Raw genomic sequence first — 12,165 nt, forward strand, 5'->3', positions numbered from 1 at the left:
GCAAAGTGGGCGTGCCAAGATGTTAGCGACTGGAAACAGTCCCTAACATCGCTATCTCCTATTACCAACTTTTGGAGATATTCGCGCTAAGCGCGAATATCTCCAAAAGCTAACACCTGACCTGAGCAGTTCTTAGCCATGTTATCCAATGGGAGGTGGATAACATGGCTAAGAGCATTTGCTCGATAATGCATGAATATCGCTGACTTTTCAGCGATATTCATGCATTGCGGCCGATTTTTATCGCATTCGCGATAAACCTTGGGGGGAAGTATATGGCCCATGCATGAGAGAGAGAGCGGGGGTGACCAGTGCGTGGGGGAGATGCTTGCGAGGGTGGGGAGCCGTGCTGAGAATCGACGGCGTGCAGAGAGTGGGTCTGGTCAAGGCATCTAAAATGGCTGCCGTGCACGACAAAATTGTGGCATTGGAAAAAAGGCAAGATGGCGCAGACAATGTTTATCAATAAGGATTCATTTATAACAAAATATTTTATCGCACTGACAAATTGGCGGTCAACACTTCCTGATTTCCATCGAATCGAACGTTAACAGACGTCACGCAGCAAAAAAAAAAAAAAGCTCACGCACAGCCGCTGGAAGACATGTATGAACATATATGAGCCTCCTCAGCCACCCTCAGGAAACATAGGGGATTAGGATACGTCTCCCGCACCCCCTTATACCTAGTAATTTAATTAAAACGAAGCACAAAATGGCGAATTCCCGTTTCGCTACCAGTTTGCGGCCCAGTTCGCGGCCCGTGAAGCGCTTCTACCGTGAAAAATCATTTTTTTTTTATTTTCCCCACGGGACCCTTTAATAACCCCAACATCATTCCTAGGGGGTCAAGAGGAGTATACCTTGCCCCCTTTCATTAAATTCCCCCTTCGTTTTTCACCTCTTCTTCTCTCTCGATCCTACCGAGAGATAAGATGGCGGCCGCTCCGGACTGTTTAGAATGTTGACAGACACCGGAGAGCCAATCAGCTTTCTGCGCGCAAAGTTACGTTTCGCGAAAAGTAAGCGAACCGGAGCGCAGTCCGGAGCGCTGTTACAGATATATATCTTGTTTTGAACGTTAATTTCTCAAAAACTACTGGAGCACATATATTGAGACCTAGCAAAGGCACATCGGGCTAACAGTCCCTACAATTTTGCCAAGTTTCGTGCAAATCCATTCAGCCGTTCGAGCTAAAAGTGAGTCCAACCGCCCTATGGAAATTAACATGGGAAAAACGCGTTTTGGGACCCCCCTTTTTTCTCGGCCCCCCCTCGACAAAACCCCCCCAAATTTTCAAGGGCTGCTCAGAAACAAAATGTGCCATTTTCCTGAAAATTTCAGCCGATTCCGTCCACAAACGCCAAAGTTATTAGACATAGAATTTTCAAAAATCCCATAGGGAATAAATCCTAACTATATATACCTACTTGTTTGTTTTGAGAATGTTTGACAAACATAGATAATGGTACCTCGTACTATCACTCTGATGTGAATACCGACGAAGGGAGTGTTCTCCCGAAACGCGTCTGTTCTAAAATAAACCCCCCTGCTGAATACACTGCTGTGCTCGTGAGTGCTGTTTCCTGAACCCGGCTGGGCAATAATAGGAATACGGTGCTGATATATATATATATATATATATATATATATATATACATATATAAAACCTACTGGGGGTCGCCAGTAGGTAGTTATAGTTAGAACCTTTTTTCCATAGGAAATACGCAACATTCTATTCCCAATAACTTTGGCGCCAATTGACAAATCTTTGCGAAATTTTCAAAATGTATGGCCCGCTCCGGTCCGCTCCTATCCTAAAAGTTTCACGATGATTCGGAAAGCGGGAGCTGAGAAAAAAGGGGATTCCCAAAACGTGTTTTTCCCATGCAATTTCCCATAGCCCCTTCCACGCGGGGTGCGGGGGGGAGGGGCAGCGCGCGGCGCCCTTGCTTGTCATGCTGCATAGTGGAGCTGTGCTCATGATGAGCTGGGCTCGTCACGACTCCGCCCACTCCTGTAGAACGCCCGCACAGGAGGGGAATTAGCCCTGCTTGGGCGTTCCGCAGCAATTATGACTAGCTCAGCTTGTGATGAGCACAGCTCCACTGTGCCTCATGACGAGCTGAGCTCGTCATAAGCGAAGGTGGTAGGAATCCTTAGCTGCAACTACAGCCCGAACTTCTGAATGGAATTACACCAAATTTGGCAAAGAGGTAGCCCTGGGTTCAGAAAGGTGCCTTTTTGTTAAATGGTGTAAATCCATTCAGTAGTTGCTGAGAAATTAAAAAGTAAAAACACATATATATCTAGGGCCGCGGATCCTCCCGAGCACGAGCGTTATGCTAATTGGCTGTCAACATTTCAAACCAAGAAGCGTAGGCAACCATCTTGTGCCTCGGTAGAACAGAGGCACAAGAAAGCAGAGAAAAAAGCTTGCAAAACGCAAAAAGGGGGCAGGGTAGAAACACCCTTATCCCACAGGGCTGCTCAGGGGGTCCCACAAGGACCCCCTGAGCAGGCCTAGGGATGCATGTAGGATCCGTGCATCCTGCCGCCGAAATAAAAAACGAAGCGCGGCCTCCCGCGCTTCGTTCCTAATTAGCCCCTGGGGGGACCAAGTCCCGGGAGCAATGTGTATAATGTAATGGGGGGCTGAGAGGGGCCCCCCAGCCCCAGGGACCACCTACCCCCGGGGCTTTATAAAATTATGTGGGGCCCAGGGACCGCTAACCCCGGGGCTACAAAATGAAATGGCTGGGGTGGCTCAAAGGTGCCCCGGGGACCGCCACCCCCGGGGCTTTATTTACAAATGTGCGGGGGCTCACGGCCCCCCAGCAGCCCCGGGGACTGCCACCCCGGGGTTTGTTTAAAAGATAAACTCCTTGTGTGGAGGGGTTAGAGCCCCCCACACGCCCTGGGGACCGCCACCTCCCGGGGCACTAAATATTTAAAAGGAGGTCCGTTACTGACCCCCAAGCCCTAGGGACCACCCCCCAGGGCACTGAATTAAGTGGGAGGAGAGCCACGCGTCCCCCCTCCCGGAAGCCAATGATGGCCCTGGGTACCGCCACCCCCCGGGGCCAGCTCCTGCAGTGCCCACCCCCAGGACACTGAAGTTTACAATGACAGGGCAGGAGGGGACGGGGTTTGAGGTAACATGTGTAAACACGCCCTGTGGCGTGTTTTAAGTTGGGTAATTAATTCCCCTTCAACCCTGAGGGCCCCTGGGAGTCAGCTAGCCGACCAGGTGCTTCCAGTAAGTGACACTGCGCTGCGTTGCAGAGAGATGGTGCAGGCCGTGCCCCTTTTTACACCTCTCTGCAACGGCGCTTACTGGAGGCACCTACTGGGCTAGTTTGACCCTAGGGACCTTCAGGATTCAAGAGGACTTAATCTCCCAAATTAAAATGGCCACAGGACGCATTTACACAGTGGTGAAGGGAGGGGATGGGGCCTTAGGTGACGTGTGAAAACACACCCTGTGGCACATTTTAAGTTGGGCAAATAATTCCCCTTCAATGCTGAGAGACTCAGGGGACCAACTAGCCCACCAGGTGCTTCCAGTAAGCGCACTGCGCTGCGTTGCAGAGAGGTGGCCTAGGCCGTGCCCGTTTTTACACCTTCCTGCAATGCAGCTCTGTGAAGCTTACTGGAGGTACCTAGTGGGCAGGTTTGCTAGTTGGACCCAAGGGACACTCCGGATTCAAGGGGACTTTATCTCCCAACCTAAAACAGCCACAGGGAGCGTTTACACAGTAGAGAAGGGAGGGGATGGGGCCTGAGGTGACGTGTGAAAACACGTCCTGTGGCGTGTTTTTAGTTGGGTAAATAATTCCCCTTCAATCCTGAGGGCGCCTGAGGCTCACCTAGCCCACCAGGTGCTTCCAGTAAGTGCCACTGCATTGTGTTTCAGAGAGGTGGCCCAGGTCGTGCCCCTTTTTACACCTCTCTGCAACGCAGATCTGTGGCGCTTACTGGAGGTACTTAGTGGGTACTTTGACCCTAGGGACCCTCGGGATTCAAGGGAACTTAATCTCCCAAATAAAAATGGCCAGAGGGCGCATTTACACAGTGGTGAAGGGAGGGGATGGGGCCTGAGGTGACGTGTGCAAACATGCCCTCTGGCGCGTTTTAAGATGGGGAAATAATTTGCCTTCAATCCTGAGGGCCCCTGGGGGCCAACTAGTCCACCAGGTGCTTCCAGTTAGCGCCACTGCGCTGCGTTGCAGAGAGCTGGTCCAGGCCGAGCCACTTTTTACACCTCTCTGCAACGCAGCTCTGTGGCGCTAACTGGAGATACCTGGTGGGCTAGTTAGACCCAAGGGACACTCAGGATTCAAGGGGAATTTATCCCCAAATTAAAACGGCCACAGGGCGTGTTTGCACACGTCAGCTTAGCCTCCCCTTCCTTCACCAGTGTGCAAACGCGCCCTTTGGCACGTTTTAAGAGGTAGTTTTTATCCCCCTGTCCTATTATGTACTAGGGGCTTAAAGAGGAGGTCATTCTCATCACAGGGGTACCCCAAAGCATAGTGTTCCCTAGTGTATGTAGGTGTTTTAACTGTATTCTAAGTGTCTTTTAGCATAGAACTGGCTCTAGGACTGGTTAGTCAGAGTCAGTTACCACAAGTACCCATCTGAAAAAATTGTAAAAACTGCACCAAAACCCAACCACTTATAAATTCACCCAGGCACTCTCTTTGCAGTACTCTAATCATTCAGTCAGTACTCAAGTACTCATGCACTGAGCCAGGCCTTAGCATATGGACTGTTTCAAACGCCTATCCACTATGCATGCAGTCCTCTAACCAACTACACACTTGTCTTTCACACCTTCAATTCCCTAGTCAGTATCCATACACTCCAGCAAACACCCTGTCACTCCCCTTGCACTCCTCTAGTGACCCATTCAGTACCATGTACTAATGTATTCACTGCGCCAAAACCCAAATACTTATAAATTCACCCAGGCACTCTCCTTGCAGTACTCTAATCATTCAGTCAGTACCCAAGTACTCATCCAGTGACCCAGGCCTTAGCACATTGCATGCATAGTGGATAGGGGTTTGAAGCAGTCCGTCTTCTAACCACTACACACTTGTCTTTCCCACCTTCAATTCTCCAGTCAGTATCCATACACTTCCAGCAAACACCCTGTTACTCCCCTTGCATTCCTCCAGTGACTCATTCAGCACCATATACTAATCCATTCACTGCACCAAAACCCAAACACTTATAAATGCACCCAGGCACTCTCCTTGCAGTACTCTAATCATTGTCAGTACCCAAGTACTCATCCAGTGACCCTGACAAAAAACAAAATGCCAGTTTCAATATAGTTAGCTGGACATTTCACTTGTACAAAACCATTAAAATTCCTCCGTTATAGTTAGTTCTACTAACTATAACTTGCGCGCCCGCAATCCACTACTGATTATGTCACATATTACATCATTCATGACATGGTCAGTGACATCACTGATGACATCTCAAATGACATCACTGATGACGTCATCCACGTGACAATCAGATACACGTCATCATACAGTAGTATAACCTTTCATCACTCACTGTAAAATACACAGTACCATATTTGAATCCATTGACACACCAATACAAGTTTCTAAAAACCCACTCAGTGATTCCTAGATCTACACACACATCTAATCACTTACCTATAGATTTACTCATACATGCTGTCAATGATCAATAGAACACTATCAAATATACTTATACACCGATATCGACATTACACACCAGCACACATCCTGTTCACTTATGCAGTCATCCTACTCACTTATGCAAACAATGGATCATTCTTACATTTAGTCAGCTACACACTTATACAAAAAACACTTTATTTATTAATATAGATACTAACTCATACTTATGGTGTAATAAAATCACTATTACAAGTATACAGTTAGCCATACAGTCACTCATACAATCACTGAGTCTTATGGGGGGAGCGACCCTTGACCTTGCCTGGTAGGTCGCTCCCCACCGCTGCAGCTCCACCTGACTTCTGTTGCCTTGTGTGCCCTTGTGTGCCCTTTGCCTCTTCTGTGCCCCGCTGCCCATTTTGCCTTCTCCAGCTCACCCCCCTTTCCGCTCCCTCCGCTGCATTCCCTGCGGCCCGCCCCCTCTGTGCCCATTCGCTGCCCCCTGCCACCCTCCTCCCGGCTGTTCCTCCCTCCCACCTACCCTTAAATGGCGGCCGCACCAAAGGTGCGCCTAAGGCAAGCCTGTCTGCCCCCGTCCACGCCCAGCACCAGAACTCCTGGCCCCCGCACCAGCCATGAAGACCGCCGCCGATACGACGCCAGCAGCCTCAATGCTCTCAACCCAGGACGGACCCTCACCTACTGCAGGGCCGCTCCAAAGCGCACCCATGGTCCCTTCGCCTGCCGGAACTGCAGCTTCTCCTGCATCAAAGACACCGAGACACCCACCACGACAGAACACAACCAGCTCCGATGCATCCTGATCAACACCTGCTCCGCACGCAAACACACCGTCGAGCTCTGGGACGTACACGACACCGCATCACCAGAAGTCGCCTTCTGGACTGAGACCTGGATGAATGGAGCCTCCTTTCCAGACATCGCCATAGCCATCCCGGACGGATACAAGATCGCCCACAGAGACCGCACCAACGGAGTTCGAGGAGCAATCGCCATCGTCCATATGAAGACCATCAGGGTCTCTACAAACACTAACGACACTCTCAGCACCGCCGAACACATGCACTTCCAGATCCACACAGACCCAAAGACCACCCCAAGAGGCACCTGTGTCTACAGACCACCCAGACCCGGACCACTATTCTGCTACGCCATCGCCAACTTCATCAGCAAGCATGCACTGATCTCCTCCGACTACATCCTCCTCAGAGACATGAACTTCCATCTGGAGAACAACAACAACAGCAAATCCTACACCCTGTTAGATAACCTCGCCAACCTCGGACTGGAACGGCCCGTCACAACGCCGACCCACATCGCCGGACACACGATCGACACCATCTTCTCCTCAAGCCCCCATGTCTCCTTCAGCCATGTCTCCGAACCCACCTGGACCGACCACCACTGCATCCACTTCACCTTCCGGAAACCTGTCGCACAGCACCGAACCATACAGACCCCCCCCCGTCGCTGCTGGGGAAAAGTCGCCAAAGCACCACTACAGACAAACCTCGCACTCAACCCACCGACCAACCCCCTCCAACCCAGACAATGGTGCGCACACCCTCAGGCGATGGATGGACGACTGCGCCAACACCCTAGCCCCACTGAAAAAGCAAACCCTCAAAGACACCAGCAAGAGAGCCACCTGGTTCACCCCAGAACTCTGCCGGAAGTTGGAGAACATATGGCACAGCGACAAGTCGCCAGGCAGCGGTGCAGCCCACAAAGATGCTAGACGCAACCACCTCCACCTCATCAGGACCGCAAAGAGGATCTCCTTCAAAGACCACCTCGACAACAATGCACACAACAGCAAGGAGCTCTTCAACATCGTGAAGGAACTCTCCAACCCCAGCTCCAACGTCAACGACATCCCTTCGTCGCAAGCCCTGTGTGACTCCCTCGCCACCTTCTTCCACCGCAAGATCACCAACATCCACGACAGCTTCAACCCCCGGCGACCCAAACAGGCTACAACACGCCGGACCCACCTCACCCCACCGACCATGACCCCTGACAACCTAGGCCAACGTGAGCATCGAAGACACAATCAAGACCATGGGCACAATCTACTCCGGCTCGCTGACCCTCTTCCACACCACATCTTCAACAAAGCCGGCAGCTCCATCGCACCCCACCTGCGCAACAACATCAACCTCTCCTTCAATACCGCGACCTTCCCATAGAGCTGGAAACACGCCGAGATCAACACCCTAATGAAGAAACCCAAGGCAGACCCAAGCAAACTCAAAAACTTCTGGCCCATCTCCCTGCTTCCGTTCCCAGCTAAGGTCATCGAGAAGATAGTCAACATCCAGCTCACCCGCTACCTCGAAGACAACAGCATCCTAACCCCTCCCAGTCAGGATTCCGCAGCAACCACAGCACCAAGACTGCCCTCATCGCCGCCACAGACGACATCAGGATCCTACTGGACAATGACAAGACGGCGGCCCTCATCCTTCCGGACCTCTCAGCCGCCTTCGACACCGTTTGCCACTGCACACTACGCATACGACTCCACAATGCAGGGATAAGAGACAAGACCCTGGACTGGACCTCCTCCTTCCTCTCCGGCAGAACCCCGAGAGTCCGCCTCCCCCTGTTCCGATCAGAAGCCTCCGAGATCATCTGCGGCGTCCCGCAAGGATCCTCCCTCAGCCCGATGCTCTTCATCGTTTACATGGCGCCTCTCGCACGCATCGCCCGACATCATGGCCTCAACATAATCTCTTACGTCGATGACACACAACTGATACTCTCCCTCATCAAGGACCCCCTCACCGCCAAAGCCAACCTCCACCAGGGAATGAAGACCGTCACTGACTGGATGGAGGATAGCCGCCTTAAGCTGAACACAGAAAAGACGGAGATCCTCATCCTCGGGCCCAACCCCTCAGCTTGGGACGACTCCTGGTGGCCTGCATCGCTGTGGACAACCCCCACACCTACCAACCACGCACGCAACCTGGGAGTCATCCTCGACTCGAAACTCACCATGACCAAACAAGTCAACGCTGTCTCCTCCACCTGCTTCAACACCCTCCATATGCTCCACAAGATCTACAGATGGATCCCGACAGACATAAGGAAAACAGTCACCCAGGCCCTAATCAGCAGCAGACTCAACTACAGAAACACCCTCTACGCCGGAGCCCCGACCATGCTCATCAACAGACTGCAAAGAATCCAGAATGCCTCGGCACGCCTGATCCTCGACATCCTGCACCGTGACCACATCACCCCCCACCTGAGGAACCTGAACTGGCTCGGCGTCGACAAAAGAATCTCTTTCAAGCTCCTGATCCACACACACAAGTTACTCCACAAGACCGGCCCAATCTATCTCAACAGTCGCGTCTCCTTCTACGTACCCAACAGGAATCTCCGCTCCGCAGACCTCTCCCTGGCCACCGTCCCACGCGTCCGTAGAACCACATCCGGAGGCAGATCCTTCTCCCACCGCGCCGCCAAGACCTGGACCCACTCAACCTATGACAAACTGAAGACCTTCTAACCTTCAGGAGACGACTCAAGACCTGGCTGTTTGACCAGTAGTAACAGCATCCCTCCCCCCCCACCCTCAGCGCCTTGAAACACTTGCGGGTAAGTAGTGCGCTCTACAAATTATTTGATTGATTGATATACAACAACTATCACATACACTGACTTTTATTTTTCTAGTTTGTTGGACATGTACCATTGAGAGATATATTTGCTCATCACTACACCGAGAAAGATATTCACTCACCCAAACAACTGTTATAACATGCAGTCTTAACCTCATATACCTACTGAATCAACTATTCACACATCTTTGGCCAGTCACACACCCCCCACCGAACCACACACATATTCACACATATTCACTCTCCCATACAAATACTTAGTTAACTAATTAATAACAAATATAGCCTTTCACGTAGCTAGTAACCAACTGGTGCAGCAGTTTACACAACAACTGACGAAGTGATACAGATATTCACACAGTTTAGTCACTATCTAATATATTTAGTGACACACTATAAATTAGTCAAGTAAACAGTCAATCACACTGTTACTAAAAACTCCATCCAGATATTTATATATTAACTCATTCTTCAATGCAGATTGCTATATATATAATACATACTTAAATAACAAACCAAACGTCATTTACTGGATGATGTCATCAGTGATGTCATTTGAGAGGTCATCAGTGATGTCATCAGTGATGTCACCGACCAGGTCATGAATGATGAAATATGTGACATCATCAGCAGTGGATTGTGGGCGCGCGAGTTATAGTTAGTAGAACTAACTATAATGGAGGAATTTCTATGGTTTTGTACGAGTGAAATATCCAGCCAACTAGAACAGCCCTGAAACTTATGGTTTTTTTCAGTGAATATATATATATATATATATATATATATATATATATATATATATTACCTACTGGCGCTCGCCAGTAGGTATATATAGTTAGGATTTTTTCTCTATGGGATTTTTGAAAATTCTATGTCTAATAACTTTGGCGTTTGTGGACGGAATTGGCTGAAATTTTCAGGAAAATGGAACATTTTGTTTCTGAGCAGCCCCTGACAATTTGGGGGGGTTTCATCAAGGGGGGGCCGAGAAAAAAGGGGGGTCCCAAAACGCGTTTTTCCCATGTTAATTTCAATAGGGCGGTTGGCCTCACTTTTAGCTCGAACGGCTGAATGGATTTGCACAAAACTTGGCAAAATTGTAGGGACTGTTAGCCCGATGTGCCTTTGCTAGGTCTCAATATATGTGCTCCAGTGGATTTTGAGTAATTTAGGTTCAAAAAAAGATATATATCTGGGCGGAGCCTAACCACACATCTGATCTGATTGGCTATCAGCACTTCATCCAAGAAGTGTTGGCAGCCATCTTGGGACCAATATACATGATAGCACCTCATTAAAAAGCATTGTAGTTAATAGAGGGTTTTAGGACTTTAGTTACATTATAAATCATTTGTTGATGGTACCATACTCGTTTTAGGAATTGTGGTGGGTTCTAAGGTGATTTTACCATGTGAAAAATCCTTCTGCTGTGATATCATGAATATTGTTTGAAAGAAAACTAATATCTCATGATTTTCCCACAGTGGTTTGGAAGGGGATCTATAAGCTAAACTGAAAGCATATTTTCTGTAAATTCACATTATCTTTCTCAGTCATGTGAAAATGAAGTCTGACATTCTCAGTAAAACATGTACATCCAACAAGGACAGAGACTGTCAGTTGATTCCTTTGTGTTCTACTGCAGCCTCCTAGAGTGTTCTAAAGAACAACTAGAGCGCTAACAGTCCTACTTATTACAAAGGTAAGGCACACCTGAAGCCATCTTGATTGGAATAAAGTGGTAACTCTTAAAACATTTAATTTAAAAAGAAACAACATGAGGGGGTATATTTTGCCATAGAAAGTAGGATTAGTGCTGCAGAATGAAAAATTAGGGCACATTTTGAGTGACTTCTCAAATCCTTTTCTATTTCATTAAAACATTCTGACATGCAGTCTCCCAAAATGGCCACCAGAGACAAAAGAGCCCAAATGTAGCCCAAATATCACCCAGATGTAGCCCAAGTATAGCCCAATGACAGAATGTCCCAGAGTGTTCTAAAGAACAACTAGAGCGCTAACAGTCCTACTTATTACAAAGGTATGGCACACCTGAAGCCATCTTGATTGGAATAAAGTGGTAACTCTTAAAACATTTAATTTAAAAAGGAACAAAATGAGGGGGTATATTTTGCCATATGAATTATGATTAGTGCTGCAGAAAGAAAAAATAGGGCACATTTTGAGTGACTTCTCAAACCCTCTTCAATTTCATTTAAAAATTCTGACATACAGTCTCCCAAGATGGCCACCAGAGACAAAAGAGCCTAAATGTAGCCCAAATATCACCCAGATGTACCCCAAGTATAGCCCAATGACAGAATGTCCGAGAGTGTTCTAAAGAACAACTAGAGCGCTAACAGTCATACTTATGACAAAAGTATGGCACACCAGAAGCCATCTTGATTGGAATGAAGTGGTAAGTCTGAAAACACTCAATTTAAAAAGGAACAACATGAGGGGGTTAATTTTGCCATAGAAAGTATGATTAGTGCTTCAGAAAGAAAAATTAGGGATCATTTTGAGTGACTTCTCAAATCCTCTTCTATTTCATTAAAAAATTCTGACATGCAGACTGAAACATGCACTTTGAATACCAGCAGCAGACGTCCCTGGTGAGCAGTAGCTTTACTACAGTGATCTAATGTGCAACTAGAGTGCTAACATTCAGAATTTATGGCAAATGTGTGACACATCTGAATGTCTTCTTGATGGAACCAAAGTAAACAAGCATTGAAAATGCAATAGATCTCGCCCTCGTTTAAGTTAAAGCCATTCTGTTTGTAATGAGGTGGCTTTTTAGCTTTGCTTTTATTAGTGTTTTTTCAACTTTCATGTAAATAACA

The sequence above is a fragment of the Lissotriton vulgaris genome, unplaced genomic scaffold, assembly GCF_964263255.1.
Source record: "Lissotriton vulgaris unplaced genomic scaffold, aLisVul1.2 SCAFFOLD_1506, whole genome shotgun sequence".
Taxonomy (NCBI): Eukaryota; Metazoa; Chordata; class Amphibia; order Caudata; family Salamandridae; genus Lissotriton; species Lissotriton vulgaris.